The sequence below is a fragment of the Artibeus jamaicensis genome, unplaced genomic scaffold (assembly GCF_021234435.1).
Source record: "Artibeus jamaicensis isolate MK-2021 breed Jamaican fruit bat unplaced genomic scaffold, CSHL_Jam_final contig_466, whole genome shotgun sequence".
Classification (NCBI taxonomy): domain Eukaryota; kingdom Metazoa; phylum Chordata; class Mammalia; order Chiroptera; family Phyllostomidae; genus Artibeus; species Artibeus jamaicensis.
In genome coordinates this window covers 3,323,695-3,342,817 of record NW_026521844.1, presented here as the reverse complement: position 1 = coordinate 3,342,817, position 19,123 = coordinate 3,323,695, and positions in this window count along the sequence as shown.

Sequence of the window (19,123 nt, the reverse complement as noted above, 5' to 3'; positions counted from 1 at the left end):
AAAAAAAGACCCTGAAATAGAGAACAAGGGGATAGTGACCAGAGGGGAGAAGGAAGGGAAGTTAAGGGGATAAAAGGGGAGGGATTTGGAGGAACAAATAGGAAAGACACAGGGACGAGAACTAAAGGGGGTGGAAATGGGAGGGAGGTGGGGAGCAAGGGGCAGGGGAAGCTGGTATGGGAAAAATAGACAAAAAACTGTACTTGAAAAATAACTAATTAAAATTAAAAAAAATACACAGAACAATTTTATAAAATCATGACAGAGAAAAATAGTAAGATATCCTGCATTGAAAATACCTGTCAGCATCATACTCTCTCTACTTAGTAAAAGATAAGGGAAAGTTCTTAGATTTCTAGAGCTGGAACAAGTAAAAAAGATGGTGGATCTTGAATTACAGAAAAGAGAAAATGAAACCCAGAGTGTTTATAACTTTTCTGAGAACACACCAGAAATACAATGCTTAGTATTTTTAAAAAAGGGATAAAGCTATATCCTTATATAACCAATGCAAACATGAAACTCATGTAATTCATATGCCCAAGGTAATAAAAGTCCTTTGTCTGTGACCCAGAAATTTCATATGATGCCATGGTCTATGGCCCTGTGGCAGTGTAACTTGTTAGTTTGGAAGTAAGGTAATGTCAGGCTTTTTACAGTTTCTGAATGAGGGCTACTTCTCTTTTGAGGAAGACTGCAATGAGAATTTTGGGGAGTTACAGAGGGGATATAAGATAAATTGTCCTAGTCCTTTCAGATGAAATAAAACTGGGATTAAATTAATCCACAGTCCCATGTGGCGAAACAACTTTATTATTTCACCTGATGAGTGATGTGATAGATGGTGGACTCTTACTAAAAAAATACAGCCTATTTCTAATGAGCATAAGATGATTTTTTAGGTTCCTGTGGTTGGGGACAAGACTTCAATCTCCTTGTCAGTGTGTCCATTCATTAGCGCTAAAATTGTTCTATAATCTAGCATTCAGTCTAGATTTATTTTAACTGGTTCCCTTGAACTTACTGTCACCTAGGTACCTGATTTTTGCAGCAAGGTTTCAAATAATATATTATTGGTCAAGCACACAGTGAGATAAAGAATCTGGAAATGGCATTTTTTCATGACACAAAAATTAGGAATGATATGCTGAAAAGATAATATAACTGTACAGCTGGGTCAATCTTCTAGGCCAAAATGGAATGTCAAAGTGTCAGTTATGATAATTATAAGATACATTATGATTAAATGGACTTCCATCTGGAGCTCTGGCAGAAGAATTGTGCCTTGAGAAATTATGACTTGAGGGATATAACTCAAATGGCTGATAACACTCAGTACTGTGTAACCCCGAAATTCAGTTGGCTACAAAGCAGATTCAGATTGATGATCACTGACCAAATCTGGCACTCTGCTGAAGTATTGCTATGATAGGTGTATCTTAATCAACTGTGAAAAAAAACGCCATAATGCCTTCCAGATGATGCAAATAACTAACAGAATTCAAAACTTGAGACATCTTCTAGATTTAATATTTAACTTAGTGCTAAACAAATTATTTTTCTACTCCTCAATTAGAATCATCATTATTTTTCCCTCAAAAGCAGGAACTGCATTCACGTCTAAATAAACTCAAACAATATTAGCATTTCTTTCAAATAAAATATTTATATTTCTTGTGTTGAAATGACACTGATGTTAATGTTATGGGATCTTCCTTCCAACAACTTAACATAGTCTTAGTAATATTTTTACAGAGTTTATGACAATTTAAGAAAATTAATGTATGATTTCACTTAGTCAATAATATTTTTTCTATACATACCAGTTCCAAAATATTTTATAGGATGTGATACAAAAGGAATAAATTTTATGGATGATGATGTGAAAATGCATATGGGATGTTGGGGTTACAAGATGTATGTGTGAAAGGAAGGATTTAACTGTGTTTAGAGAGTGAGAAATTTAAGAGTATATATGATTTCAAATTGCAATATTCAATATATACCGAATATGGCTAAGTAGTTAATTGATAGGTGTATAATAATGTAACCAAATAACAGTGAAATGATAACCAAAGTATCAACCTTAAAATAATAGTCATGATTTTTTTCCTGAACACTATTGTGAAAGGCTTAACTTTAGATATAACCTTAATATGCAAAGATATTATGTTAAATGAAGGTCTGTGCATGGAATGTTAGAAGTTGCTAGACTTATCCATTGCATTAAAATGACTGTGATTTATTGGAAAGAAAAATATTTATTTATATTAACTCCTACTCTTATTACGACTTGTGTTAAGAGGAAGTTGGTACACTCCAGTCTTTGTCCATCTATCAGAAAAGTATACATCATTTAAATAATTTACAGAATTTTTTCTTTCTAAGTACCGGATACATATTCTATCAAGTCTACATATTACAAACAGCTTATATAAACTTTTTATAATTAAACTATAAACTCCAACCTACTATATCTTTTCACAAGATGTAAAATCTCATTTTTTCAGTTTTATTGAAGTATAATTGACAAAGTTGTAAGATATTTAAAGTGTGTGTCATGATAATTTGGTATATGTTTACATTGTGAAAGTATTCTTCCATCTGGTTAATTAACACATCCATCACCTGGTAGATTTATCTTTTGTGTATGTGTGAACATCGAAGTTCTATTCTCTTAGCAAATTTCAATTATAAATACAATATCACCAACTATGGTCAACTTGTTATACAGTGAATCCTCAGACCTGATAAATCTTATGGCTGAGAGTGTTTACCTTTTTAACAACTTCTCTGTAACTCCCTCACCCCTAGTCTTTGGTGATCATTTTTATACTTCCTGTCACTACAAGTTGGACTTCTATTTAGATTCCACATGTAAACAATACCATGTGGTATTTTGTCTTTCTTATTCTGCTATATTTCACTAAGCATAATGCCCTTATAACCCATCCATGTTATCTCAAAAAGCAGGATTTCTTCTTCTCTCTTGTGCCTGAATAATATTTCATCGTATCTCTGTATCTCCAACCTTCTTTATCCATTCATCCATTGACAGACATCTGTTGCCAGACTATTGTAAATAATGCTGCAATGAACATGGGAGCACTGCTATATCTTCAAGCTAATGGTTTTGTTTCCTTTGAATAAGTACCCAAATGCGGGATCACTAAATCATAGAGTATTTCAATTGTTAATTTTTTGAAAAACCTCCATACTCTTTCCATAGTGACTGCACCAATTTAAATTCCCTTGTCTCATATCCATGTAAATACTTGCTGTATCTTGACTTTTTAAATTCGATTTATTGGGGTGATATTGGTTCACAAAACCACAAAGGTTTTAAGTGTTCAACTCAGTAAATCATCCTTTTCACATTGATGATAGTCATTCCAACAAGGCATGAGGTATGGTTTTGTTTTCTGGGTTTTTTTTAGATTTTTTACTGTATTTTTCCATTAACATTAATGTCCCTATACCCCCTCCACCCCACAATCACCACACTGTTATCCATGTTTGGACCTGGATGGACCAGGAGAACATTATGCTAAGTGACATACACTAGTCAGAGAAAGACAAATACCATATGATTTCACTCATATGTGGAATCTAATGAATAAACGGAACTAACCAGCAAAATAGAGACAGACTCACAGAGAGCAGATGACAGCTCTTATATGGGGTGGGATTAGGGGGCAGAGGAATCAAGCAACAAGGTGTGGTTTTAAATTGCATGAAACATCCTTTTTATAAGCTAATATTCACGACTAATGTTCTTTCTAGATGTTATTTTCTTCTCTATTCAGCTCCTCTTCACTTAAAATAGAGGTTGAAATTTGATTTGTACTGATTGTGACATTTTACTTTTCTTTTTCCTTTTGCTTATTATATTCCATTTGAACAATGTGCAATATCCACAGACAGATGAACATTACATAAAGGGCATCAAATGAATGGCATATTTTTAAATACCTCTTAAGCATCTTGGTTTTTTTCCCCCACTGCTTTCTTTGTATGTAGGCTGCCTTCCCAGCATATACATTTATTTCTCAGAAATCTCTCCCCTCTCCTTTATTTTAAATTCTTATCTTGTTATTTTGAATTTAGCTTTCTTCTCTTTGCTGATTTTCTAAAGTTTGTAAGAAGTGCCAGCAGTATGGAAATGAGTTCTGTCAGAGGGGTGTTGAGACCTCCTGCTACTCAAAGAGATATAAAATAGATCAGGCCATGAAACAAAATGTCCTTCTGGGTATAGGCAATTGTAGTGCAACTTTTATTGCAGTTAAAACAGTTTAGCCTCTAAGTACAAAGACTATTTTGTGGTTCATGCAGCTGTTCCAACAGATTGTCATCTTCAGTGAAGTACAAGAATAGATAAGAAGTGGGTATTTGTAAGTGAAATCTGAATTTAATTATTTCTTAATTAAGAAAATGTTGTTCCATGATACCAAAACACGGCAAGAAAATAGAATCAAATGTCTAAAGAGATTTAAATTTAAAAAAAAGCAACACCCTATGAAACAAAATGTAGAAAGTACATGCCAGTGCAGATATGAACAAGGAGAGATATTAAAAGAGACCTGATAGAAGATCAGTTATACCAGGTGAAAACCTCATTTTTGTTTTATTGTTTTTCTGGCATTAATTATAAATGACAGGTGACCTGTCAGTCTAGAGCGGTGTGTTTCTAGAGACTGGGAAAAAAATTTAGATCCTCTAGCACCTCAGCTGGGGACATAGAAAAAAATTTCAAGTTCACTTTAATAACATTATATTGTAAATAATGGTGTTAGCACTAATCGGCTATTCAAAACATTTTACAAACATTTGCTAATTAATCCCTGCACTGTTGATAAATAATGCTTCCATTTATAAAGGCACAGAGGGAAGTAAGTTGTGTATTATTAAATCTCCAATGTTTCTGAAATTTTGGGCAGTACTAAATCTTCTCTTTTCATTCCTTACATCGTCACACATAAAAAACACACACATACTTGGATTTCCAAAATCCATTTATGTATATATGTATCAGGACCAACATCTGTAGCTCATAATTTTTCAGCTCTGATCTCCTTACCCTCTGGCCTTTCCAGGTCCACATTAAATTGGTTCTTACTTACTCAGATTTTAGTATCTTGATCATTCCATTCATGTAATTTATATCAATTTGTAATTTTGTTTTTATTTGAAATATTTTAATTATATTCCTCATCTATAGAAAGCACAATCCATGAAAGAAACGGTCATGTTAATTTTGTTTAGCACATAGTAGACATTTAATAAACATTGGTTAAAAAAAGTACTCACAGACATATGAAAGTATTACTCCTTATACAGAGTGAGATTCTTGTGTATATTAAAACAGAAAATATATTTTATTAATGCTTTTACATTTATACAGCAAAGTGAATATACATATATGCATACCTTTCAGAATCAGTATGAGTAAAATAAAGTGATTTAAAAATATTTAAAAATCTTAATTTATGCTGATTCTAAAACAAATCATTTCCCCCAAACTAAGCAATTTTGCTCTTTGCTCCTCACTGTAGAAGAGGGTGTTGAATTTTGAAAAGGGACAAAAGAGATCATGAAGAAATAAGAATAGCAACCATTTATTGTGGTCTTATAAAATGTCACTTAAACTCTCATAATGGCAAACAATATAGATACTATTTGTATGCCATTTAGGCATGTTAAGAGAGTTAAGTGGCTAGTCAGAATTATAAAAATGTCTATCTTTGCTAAGAAGTGTATCTTTTAAGCAAAACATTATATAAAGGCAATTTTTTGCTATTATTACAAATCATCTTGGGAGGATAGATAGGCCCATCTTGGCTAACAACAGATGCCAACCGATACACGGGAGAACTGGCAGCTTTAGGGCAGACCAGTGGAGAGAGAAATGATAGTCAATCTTGGCCAGAAATCCAAACAAAAAATCATTTTAGCTTTATTTACAGTAGCCATGATAAGTAAAATCTCAAATAAGATTTCTACAATAAGGTCAGTGGTGTTTTGAACATCTAATCAAGGTCAAAGTTCCTTAAACACCTATCCCAAATAGCTGATGAAGAAGAAAAGATCTACACAAGCGGAATCACTCACAAGTGTGTGTGTGTGCTCTTACAGCACACAAGCCTGATATCCCAAAACTGTGGTACATATGAGTTACTATATAATTAATGTCTCAGGGTCTTCACCTCTCAGTGTGGACAAATATTTCCTATTTGTAAAGATTCTCTTTGTCACCAGCAATACTCTCAATACCTAAACATTCACAAGCATGAAATACCATCCCTGCCCATCCTCAGAGATGTCTACAAGTACAACACTTCCTAGACCCCGTGATTTGCTGGGCCCTATATATGATCAGTTTCCCTTTTAAATGATCATATCATGTTTAATTTTTATAAAAACTTTTCTGATTAATGTCTTGACATATAACCTTTGGGCTTCTGCAAGGTCAGAAGTAAATGTCATTCATCTCTGGTAATCACACTGCCATCTCCAACATCTATAAGACATTTTTGCAAAGCCTAGATCACAATTCTTTCCTTTCTCCCAGAGTTTTGCTTTTTCCTCTTTTTGTTGAAATAGAGTGTCTCTGAGCAGAGCATGACAGTCAGTAGTTTTTGCGGAGTATAAAATAGTCATGGCTAACATCAAATACTTGCCCACCAGACAATGGCTCAGACAACAAACACCAGTGCAGTGTTTTGAAAAATTGTGAAACATGGAAATAAGGCAAAGAAGACTAAAATACAAATTAAATATCACTGTAATTATACTATTTAATGACTGAGGTAGTTTTTGGCTCCTTATTTGTGTCTGGTACATGAATAATAACTATAAAGGAGAGATTCTTTCATTAGGAACACAAGAGATAAAACACTGAAACCGGTGTGAAACAGAACATCTCTAGCGGGTTATTCCACAATGTGATGCTTAGACTGAAATGTTAGCGTGATGGTCACAGAAAGATATTGAGACTGGGAAATTCCTTGCAATATTTGTATCAAAATCATAAATTGTATGTCTCTTTCGCATCAACTACATCCTGCCATACTATAGCACTTTCTTAAATAGTAGTGAAGAATCCAGAAGAAGAATCAAGAAATATGCTACATTTTTTAATAAAAAATAAAAGGTGAATTCAGTAAACACAGATAAACTTATTATTCCTTGTGAAATTCTAGGATTGTTTATTAAATGGAGAATATTTAATACTAAGAGATATGGAAAAAATAAGAAAAATAAAATAAATAGAAAAAGTGAAAATGATCATATGCTTTCTCAGAAGAAGGCATGTAACATTTATCTCCTGAGTTCAAAGAAATGATTCACACATAAGAAAAATGTTTCAAAAAACTTTATATTTTTTGTGCATATTGTGTATGCTGTACATATCAACTTTTCATATTTCGACATTTACTCAATAAGCATGTATTAATTTATTAAACTACTAGGTCAAAGATTAGTAAGATACAGTCCCTACTCTTGAGAAACTCGCAGTCTAGCAGGAAAGACAGACATAAATAAATAACTAGAAAAAAATGTGAAAAATGCCATAATGAATGCATATGCCAATAATTCAAAGGGGAACCTAATGATTTGGCTGACAGAAGTGATATATTGATTACAAGATCAATATAAGTCAACAGTGTGATGGCTGCCATAAAATATCAAACAAAAACTTTGCCTGAATTTGTTTATGTTTAGTGCTCAAAATAAAGAAGAAAATAATTTTTGTAATTCAACTTTTAAAACTGACCACATCTAGACTGTTCTCACTTCTGGCTATTACATTTAAAAAACCTCTAAGGACGATAAGGTTTTATGACATTGAAATATGTGAAAAAGAATAGGGTTGTTTAATGTAGAAAAGTAAATGTGGGGGTACATGTGTACATGAGTGTGATGTTCAAATATTTGAAGATTTGGCACACTAAAAAAAGAAATCCATCTACTTCCAAAGTGTAGAGCTAAAATGCTCTGAAACACTGCAGGAAAAAAAAATTATGTTATAACACAAGAAGCTGTTTTGTACTAATTAGGACTATTCAGAAATTAAAGTGGCTTCTCTTAAACTTGTTTTCTGGTTGTACACAACTCTGAGATGGCAAACAAACTGTCAGCATTATTAAGCCATGGACTGATGCACTGGGCAGGTAGAAGGACTGGGTGAGTTCACATTACTTTTGAAGTTTACCTGTCTCTCTGTTTTCACACAAACACACATTGACCTTGCATTTTTCTCTAAATCTCTCAAAAAACTATCATTTTTTACATACCCACTTAAATATACACGTTTCATGTGCTTATGTGAATAAAAATACAAAATACATAAATTTTTGTCTAATCTTTATTTTAAATAGATGAGAAAAACATTAACAATAGAGTATATCAGCAAAGACAATTTATCCAGTGATTATACATGACAGTAAGTATGTGCAAAACAGATTATTGTAATTACCTGCTTAATCTCTGAAACTGGAACTACTTTAAGCATAAAAATATGGAGACCTTTGTCTAGTGTATAATGTTAACATCTAATTTGTCTTACTACAGTTTGGGGCTTGCTTCATTTTTTACCAGGTTCTTATATACTGGTCAAGATTCTTCTAGTCACACCCATCCCTTATACTCTGATTTCTATGTGCAAGCTTGTTTTTCATTTGCTTGTTTACTTATTTGTAAATCTATCTCTTAGTGCTTATATTTGTGTTCTGCTTGGTTTTGTACTTTTTTCTCAGAGCCCCATCATCCTATTTTCCAATTTGTTACTCCCAGGAATAACATGTTCCTACATTTTTAGCCTGTTGATGATGTTTGTATATCTCTAAAGACCCTGGTGCTGGTCTCCTACTACAACATCATTATTTTATATATATGAGAGTGGGAAAGGAGAGAAGGAGGGAGGGAGGGGGAGAGAGAGAGAGGTTAACATTGATTAGTTGCCTTTCATATAAACCCTGACTATGGATGGACTGGGGACCACCAACAGGAGACAGAACATGCAACCAAGGTATGTGTCCTGACCAGAAATCAAATCAGTGACCTTTTCGTGTACTAGACAATGTGACAATCAACTAAGCCACATTACTGTTTTTAATAGCAACAGTGTGTCCTAAAGAAAGTCAAAGACTCAGCAAGTATCAGGAATCAGGTTAGTTCACTGAGAAACATATAATTTACTTATGTTTGTTACACGCTGCACAGTTGGGTCTGACTCCGGGGGACTCTGGGAATAAGTGATGTCCATGATTTCTGCCCTCAGCATTCCTGCTCTTCTCTTGTAGACTCATGCCTGTAGCATTCTTTATGGAGTCAATGTATCTCATATTTGGTTTCCCTCTTTTCCTACTGCTTTCTATTTTTCCCGAGCATCATCATCTGTTCCAAAGAATACTGTTTTTTCATGATGTGCCCAAAGCAGTACAACTTCAGTTTTGTCATTTGCCTGAAGTGATGTTTCAGGCTTAATTTGCTTTAGGGCCTATTTTTTGTCTTTCTGATGGTTCAGGGTATCCAGAGGGCTCTTCAAAATCATATTGTAAATAAACCTTCTTATTTTGCCTATCAGCCTTTTCCACTAATCGACTTTGGCATACAAACATAGGAATTGAGAATATGAGAGTATGTCTGTCATTAGTCTTGGCAATCTTTGAAAGAAGATCTTGAAGATCATCTTTGCTCTTGGTAATTTTCTTAATTCTTCCATCACTGCCCACCTTAGTTGGAGCCTTAATGTAATTCATTGGCTCCAGTAGTCATTTGAACTGATTACTAAACCAAGATAAGCAAAATCTTTAACAATTTCAATGTCTTTGTTGTATATGTTAAATTTGTGCATTTCTTTTATAGTCATGATTTTTGTCTTTTAGATGTTCAAATGCACTTTCTTCTTTAATGTTCTTTTAAGTCATTTCAGAACATTCCTACTTTCTGCCAGAAAAATGGTGTCATCTGCTTATCTTAAGGCATTAATATTTCTTCCACCAATTTTCAATTCTTCTTCCTTGAGTCTTGCCCAGGTTATCCTGTATGTTCTGAATACAGATTAAATTAGGAAGATAAAACACACTCTTGTCTGCTACCTTTGCCTATAGAAAGGCATTCTGTCTCTCCACATTCTGTCATGACAGTGGCTTCCCGTCCACAACACCTTATGTGTATAAGGATGATTAAGAGCTGAGGCATAGTTCTTTCTTTCAGAGCAACTCCTAGCTTTCCTTACCCATGCAGTCAAAGGCCTTACTGTGGATCATAAAACCTACACTTTCTTTTGAAAAACTTTGGACCACTCTAAGATCAAATAAGCCTTTGCTGTTAGGTCTCAAATGAGTCTTCCTTTTCTGAATCCAGCTTGAACCACAACCATGTATTGATCCATTAAGGTAGAAGCCTTCGTTGCATCTTCTTGACTACCAGTTTAGTTGTGTGGGAAATCATAGCACTGGTCCTGCGGTACCACACTCTCTGGCATCTCCTTTTTTGAAAAATGGGATGTATATTGAATGTTTTCAACCTGTAAGCTGTTGTTTTGTCTTTCATGTTTGTTGACACATTCTTGGTATGATTTTGACAGATCCAATCTCTGTGGCTTAAAATGATTCTATCCATATCTCATCTACCCCTAGTAATTCTCTTATTCCCAATTCATTCAGGGCAGCTTCCACTGCAGCTTCTAAAATTGCAGGTTCTTCTTCACAGAAATCTTCTTCAAAGGTGTTTCCCATCCTTTATTATTTTCAGAAAGGATTTTCAGTAGATGATTTTTGCCCTTTATTTTTCCTCAAGAGACAATTTGCTTCCTTGCTTATTATTCAGCATTTTTACTCTAGGTTTGAGTTTCCCTTTTATTTCTTGAGTCTTACAGCAGAGATCTCCTGTTTTTTCTTGTCTGTGGTTTTATTTCTCCCTTTACACTGATTATTATAATGGTTCTCTGTCTCTACATGATACTCATTTAAAAACTTCAGTCAGGAGTCTAACTCTGCTTTTGTCATCTTTTACTTTTGCCTCTTGACTGTCTTTAACAATTTTTAGTGTTTCTTCTATCACCTAGGTTTGTCTGTTTGTGTTTCTACTTCTAGAATTGTCTTTTCTAATTTTCCCTAATAATGTTTCTAGTTTCAGTTGAAAGTTCTTCTGGTTCTCAGTCAATTAAGTTTAACAGTGCAAATCTGTTTTTTATGTGACTTAAAATCCATCAGAAATGCTATTTCCATTATAAGTTAGCACTACAATTCTTTTAGTGTTCTTCAGTTTTACTCTAATGTTTTGATATTCGCAGTTTGTGGTCAGTATCACCACCTGCTCCTGGTCTTGTTATGGCCAAAAGAATACTGCTTCTCCATCTCTTGCTTCCAGTTACATAGCCTGTTTGATTTCCTTATTAGCCATCTGGTGATATTCACGTATATAGTCATCTTTCCAGTTTGAAGCATGTGTGTTTCAATAAACAAGTTGTTGGCTTTGCGGAAATCCGAGAGATGATATTCTGGTTTATTCCTGACCCAGATCAAATTTTCTTACAACATTTGTTCTACTTTATTTCCTACCTTTGCATTACAATCACCTATACTGATCAGCATTTTTTTTCTTTTAGTATGTGATTGATTTACTCCTGAATACTTGGAGAAAAAGCTTTCAAGTTCTTCTTGTTCAGCTTCTGCAAAAGATACACTTGAATGATGCCTGGGGTTGGGGAAGAGGGGAGTGGTGGTGGAGAGGGTGAAGACAACTGTATTTGAACAACAATAAAAAAGTTTGAAAAGAGAAAAAACAATTGGAGCATAGCTTAAATGATTGTTATGTTAATAGATTTTTTAGATGTCTGATGGATATTATTTGGTCAGACTTTGTAGTATAGCCCCTAATTTCCTGGGTTATATCTTGCCTCAGTATGAAAGCCATGCCTTTTGTCCAAGTTTGTCATTTTCAAAGTAGAGCAATTTGTAGTTAACTAACTGGATGTGTGCTATTCGGTTCATTTTAGTTTCCTAACACCAAACACTGCGATGTGAAGATGTTCCATTTTCTGTTTTACAATTCCCAGTTCACCTTGGTTTGTGCATTTGTGTTCCATGGTCTGATCGTATGTGTAAGGCAGCATTGTACATTCCTCTTCTGTTGGTGCACATTTCATAGCACTGTCCTAAGAGCTGGGTTTTAATAGCTCCATTTTGAAGACATGACTGAGTCTTCAACAAAATTTCAGTCATTCTCTCATCCTTTTTGATTATTCAAAATAAAATTGAGCCTAAATTCCATATAGTTAAGTCAAGTAATTTATAAGCAATTCCTTCTGAGTGTTAGAACTAAGACTTCCATAATAGGCCAACACACACAGAGAGAGATTAAGTAAAATAAGAAAAATCAATGACATAGCATAAATATAAAACTGTAATGGTCAATGTAATATAAAATTGAAAATAGAGAAAAATGTTAGAACCCAAAAATTGACTGAAGAGTTTATGGATTAAAAATAGGGGGATTTCTAGTCAAGATGGCAGTACAAGTAAAAGTTGCTTACCTCCTTATACAACCAAATCAAGATTATAACTAAATTATAGAACAACTGTCACACAAAACCCTCATAAATTGAGTTGAATGTAAGTTGACAACTATGGAATTAAAGAAACCACATCCATATAGACTGCTAGGAGAAGCATAGACACAGAACAGTGTGGTTCCACATTCATGAGTGGTGGATAAAATCTCAGGAGAGATATCTCAGAAATAAGGAGTCCCAACCCCACACCAGGCCCCCCAGCCCATGATTCCAGTGCCAGGAAGATAAATGCCATTGCCTCTGGCTACAAAAACCAGTGGGCATTGAACAGTAGAAGACATTTCTGGACTCCTAAGCAGTTTCCCTTAAAAAAATCTATGCACAGACTTAGTCAGACTCACTTCTTAGCTCCAGCACCAGGATAGCAGCTGGGAAGGCACCAGTGGCATATAGTAAGGAACTGAAATGTTCAGCATTAATGCAAGGGCTGGAGGATAGCTTTCTCCCAGACAGAAAGGCAGGCAGAGGCCAATGTCTTTTGTCTGAGCCCTCCCCTGACAGAGCCATACAGCTGACAGGTGGGTGCCATGTCTGAGTTTCCAGTGACCTTGCTAAACCTGTTTACTCAACCTGGTGATCCCCTGAGACTCTATCCTACCAAAATAACTGTACCACCCAAACTGACTTTTTCATATGAATGGTTAGTATAGACTCATGTTTCACAACTTCCTAAAACTTATCAAACAAACAACTGCTGGCCTCAGTAAGACCCCAGGCCCCATACTTCTTGCTAAGTTCTACCAGGGCCAACACTAACAGCAACTAGCCTAGATTCACAGCTTGGTTTCACCAGGGAATCTCTAAGCACAGCACAAACATTAGCATTTTATTCAACACAGTATTGGCCACAGAAATCAGAAAAAAAGGAGAATTAAAGGCATCCAAATTGGAAAGGAGGAAGTAAAACAGTAATTTTAGTATGGCATGATAGTGTACACAGAAAACCCTACAGAGTCCTCCAAAAATGATTTGACCTAATAAATAAATTTGACAAGACACTGAGATACAGAATCAATATTCAGAAATTGAAGACATTTTTGTACATTAACAATGAAATATCAGAAACAGAAATTAAGGAGAAAATCCCATTTACTATAGCTACAGGAATAGTCAAATGACTATGAATAAACTTATACAAGGAGGTAAAAGACCTATACTCAGAAAACTATAGAACACTGAAGAAAAAAAAAGGAAGACAGATAAATGGAAGCATATTACATTTTCATGGATTGGAAGAATTAACATTATTAAAATGTCCATAAAACAGAAAGCAATTAATAGATTTAATTCAATCCTTATTAAAATACCAAAGATACAGAACAAATATTTCAAAAGTGTATATGGAACAATAAACAATGCCTAATAGCCTCAGCAATTTTGTGCAAGAAGAACAAAGTAAGAGGGATCTCAATACCTGATATCAAACTGTATTACAAGGCCACCATAATCAAAACAGTCAATTACTGGCCTAAGAATAGACACATAAAACAACGGAACAGAACAGAGAGCCCAAAAAGAAACCCAAGTCTCTCAGGTCAAGTAATATTTGACAAAGGAAACAGAATCATCAAATGGAGTAAAAATAGCCTCTTCAATAAATGATGCTAGAAGACCTAGACAGGTACATGCAAAAAAAATGAAACTAGACCACCAATTTACACCATACACAAAGGTAAATTTAAGATGGAAAACATACTTAAATATAAACTGTGACATCATTAAAGTTTTAGAGGAAAACATAGGCAGGAAAATTTAATATATCTCATGCAGCAATATTTTCACTGATACATCCCCTAGGATAAAGGAAATAAAGGAAAGAATAAATAAACGGAGCTACATCAAATTGAAAAGCTTCTTCATGGCTAAAAGAAACATCAACAAATGAAAAGGAAACCAATTGTATGGGATAACGTATTTGCCGATGATACCTTGGACAAGGGTTTGTTCTCAAAAATATATAAAGACCTCACACCAGTCCACACCAGGGAAACAAACAATCCAATTAAAAGATGGACAAAGATCCTGAACACACACTTCTCGAAGGAGAGCATAAAAATCACCTATAGACAGATGAAAGAATGCTGAACATCACTAGCCATCAGAGAAATTCAGATTAAAACCACAATGAGTTAACACTTCATACTGGACAGAATGGCCATCATTAACAAATGAGCAAACAGCAAGTACTGATGAAGTTGTGGAGAAAAGGCAACCCTAGTACTCTCTTGGTGGGAATGCAGACTGGTACAGCCACTATGGAAAACAGTATGGAATTTCCTCAGAAAACTAAAAACGGAAGTACCTTTTAATCTGGCAATCCCACTGCTGGAATTATACCCTAAGAAATCTGAAACACCAATTCAAGAAAAATCTATGCACCCCATCATTTATAGCAGCATTAGTTATAATAGCCAAGTGCTGGAAACAGCCTAAGTGCCCCTCAATAAATGAGTAGATTAAAAAAAACTGTGGTACATTTGTACAGTGGAATACTACACAGTAGAAGGAAAGAAAGATCTATACTTTGTGACATCATGGATGAAAGTGGAGAGTATTTTGCTAAGTGAAATGAGCCAGGTGGTGAAAGACAAATATGATATGATCTCACTTATAAGTGGAACCTAATCAACAAAACAAACAAACAAGCAAAATAGAACCAGAGACATGGAAATAAAGAACAAACTGACAGTGATTAGAGGGCTGCGGAGAGATGGATAATAGGAAAAGAAGAGGAACTGGCAAGTCAAAGAACATATACAGAGGACCCATTATGGAGGACCCATGGGCATGAACAATGGGGTGGAGATTAACTGTGGGAGGAGGGGTGGGGTGGTGGGGCAGGAAGAGCAATGAGGAAAGAGTGGGGCACCTATAACTGAACAACAATTAAAAATATTGAATATATAAGCTAGCTGATTTCTAAACTGGTAAAAGTTGTACCGCCATTATATTTATATTTAATTAATCTTTGCATATATATATATATGCAAAGCAAATATGCATATATAAGCAAATATGCATATATAAGCAAATATGCATATATATTTGCAGTAGATCTAAGCCAGAAAAAGTATTTATTTAACCTAGTTTTACTTCAGTCAAAATGATCTCCCCAAATATTTTGATGTAACATTTAAAAATAATTGTAGTTAGGAATACTTTTAAGTTATTGTAGTGAGAAGATGAAGAAGATAGAGAAAAATCATTATCTTCTAGCTTTATAAAGTTACCTAAAGGTATATTAAAATACATCCCCCTCATATATTTATAAACACCATAAAATATAGAAGACAGTCAGAAATTAGTAGGTTTGAGGTAATTGCATTGCCATTGTGTAATGTGAATGAAAAAATCCTGAATAGAGTAGCTGTTTTTAAAAGATACATATTTTGTTAATTTGTTAACATCTATGAAAATGAAGTCCAAAATAATTGTTCCCTTCAACTCTTTAATGTATTTTAAATTTAATATATAAAATTATGATAGTTTTTATACAGTTCTTATCAAATGTGCTGTTTCCATCAAAAATTCTGAAAAAGGTGACTATAAGGATATATAAAATTGTTTACTTGAAATTCCACAAGTCAAAGTCTAATTTTTATTGAAAACATATTATTTGGGCTTTGTGAAATGTTTAACCTGCACTGGACATGAGTTTTGAATCAACTACCATATTTATTCTTTTTTTTTAAGATTTTATTTATTTATCTTTAGAGGGGAAGTAGGGAAGGAGAGAGGGAGAGAAACATCAATGTGTGGTTGCCTTTTGTGCATCCCCTGCTGGGAACTGGCTTGCAGGGAACCGGCCTGCAACCCAGGCATGTGCCCTGACTGGGAATTGAACCTCGATTGTGTGGTTCGCAGGCCCGAGCTCCATCCACTGAGCTACACCAGCCAGGGCTCAACTACCACATTTAAAGTACATGTATTATCCAATGTGAAGCTAAGTATAATTTCACTCTTTAGCATTACGATCATCTGATGCCTCAAAACCAATTATATATAAATGCTACTAAAAGTTATAGAAGCCATTTTATTATAATTAACTTAAAAAGCAACACCAAATTATTTAAAAATGGCATAACAGCTTTGTTATTATACAGACAAATTATACTACATTGTTTCTCAATCAATTTAACCTTCATTGAAATGGTAAAATAGGATTTCACTTTACTTATTTTTAAAACATGTAATTTTAATAATGGCAGATAAAATTCATATTTTTATGGATTTTCTAGGTTATTTTATGTTATATATATACATATACATATGTGTGTATGTATGTATACATATTATGAATTTATCAAAGTTTTATTTCTTTGAATGCTATTATTGCTAAAGTTCAAAAATAGAATGAGTTTCAAATAATGGAAATTTAGGACTGTTTCATTTAACAGTTTCTTTCAAAGATATTTTTTGGACTAAAGCACATGTAATCTATTCTGGGTGGTGTAGCTCAGTGGATTGCGCACAGGCTGTGAACCAAAGGGATCAATTCCCAGTCAGGTCACAAGCCTGGGTTGCAGTCCAGGTCCCCAGTGGGGGCCATGTAAGAGGCAACCACACATTGATCTTTCCCTCCCTTTCTTTCTCCTTCCCTCTCCTTGAAAATAAATAAAATCTTCAAAAACGAAATAAAGCACATGTAATCTCAGAAAATTTCTGCATTATGTTATATTCAGTGTTTTCTTAATTTCTCTTTCATGGAACACTTTTTGGTATTTATTTACATGTATTTGATAATTATTAACTAAATAAGTTATATTTATAAAGTGTTAATCTGAAAGCATTTCAAAATTATTTCTAATAGCATATGATTATTTTAGAATATTCCCTTAATAGCTTCATCAAGTCAAGTTCATTTTTATCATCTAACATATATAATAGTTGTTTTGCTGTTTCTGCTTCTTGGAACATTTTAACACTTTTCAAAATGTGTTTACATCATTGCAGTGTCAAATATAAGAGATTTTTATAATTACTTATCCATGTCGACCTACTAGTTTGCCAGCTCAATTGGAAATTACTCTCAAATTAATATTGCCTCAGCAGCTATGTACACACCCACTTGGTCTTTGAAAGGAATTTCTGACATTTTAACCTATTATTTTGTAATGATATGTTTCAAAGATGAAATGACTTTTTTTCTCAAATAGAACTTTTCTTGTAAACAAATTACAAATGAATGGTTATTTTTAGCCTTTATGCCCACAGACATATATTCATATCTTTCAAACGGCAGCTGTAGAATGTCAAAACAATGGCATGCAGCGTGAAAATGAATTCAAAAAACAAGATTCCTCACTGGTTTCTTTGAAAATAGGCAGGAGTCATGGGAAGAAAAGTGATAGGGATTGCCCATAAAATGAATGTGTGCAAAGTAAAACAGGAAATATTTAAGATATTTCTAATGCAGACATGGGTAAATTACTTATAATAGGATTTCAGTGTGTTTGGAGCAAATCAAATAGGTCACTGTTTCCAACCCAAAGTATGGATGAGAAACTTCCTGAGAGCTGCTAAAAATGTTTATGCTTACATTCTACCAGAAAACTACTGAATAATCGTCTCCTAGAATCCATGAGGAAAAGAAGCATGTGTTATAATTAAAGACTATTGAAATCATATTTTGAAGTTAAATTTTATGTAGGCACTATGTCCATTTTCTAGCCACAAAATACAATGCTCTTTTACACATTATGAACTTAAGTGTCATCTAAATAACAATGTCTTAAAACTGCAGTATGATATTATAGTTGAAGGTAAAAATTCAATGTTTATATCCTACCTTTTTTTTTCAGAAAACAAAATAACTCTTCTATACCTCAGCTTTCATGGGTGTGTTACCTACAGGTTTTGGACAGAAGTGTCTTGCAAGTGCTGAAAAGTACCCCAAAACTCACGGCTTTTTCAAAAAACTGCTTTTGAGATTGTAGTTTTGCACAAGCTCATCTGTAGCAGTTCTCGTCCTTAAAGCATAAGGTCAGTTCTAGTAAAGCAGTACCATTTGAATCTCAGTTAGTGTATTGGCCCACCAGCTTTAAAGTCAAAACAAGACCTTAAAAAAAACTAAGAAGAAAAATTTTATAAATAATTCCTTGTTTGTTGGTCACTCCCTTTGACAACAATCATTGTCTAAGCAGTTTATTAATATCTCAGGCCCATAAAAATATTGATCATGAATTGAAAGGATGATTTCTTGAGAGAAATCATCTAAGCAAGACCAATCATAAAATGATAGCTAATATTTTTTTAGTGCTTTGTGTGTGCTGGGTATTTTTGCCAGTACCTTAAGTGGGTTGAATGGCTTAATCCTCATAACTATTCAATGAAATACTTTCCTAATTTGGTGGGGAAGGCAACTAATGTACAAAGAGCTTAAGTTGTCTATAGTTGTACTGGTCGGAAACAGTAGAGCTTTTAATGAATCTGGATGCAGTGTATCACCTCTCTTATTCTTTATTTCAGGCCTATTACATCATCCAGGATCTGTGAATCTCCTTGTCATCCATCTGTGCTGCAGTGCTAAAATTCTGTCAATTC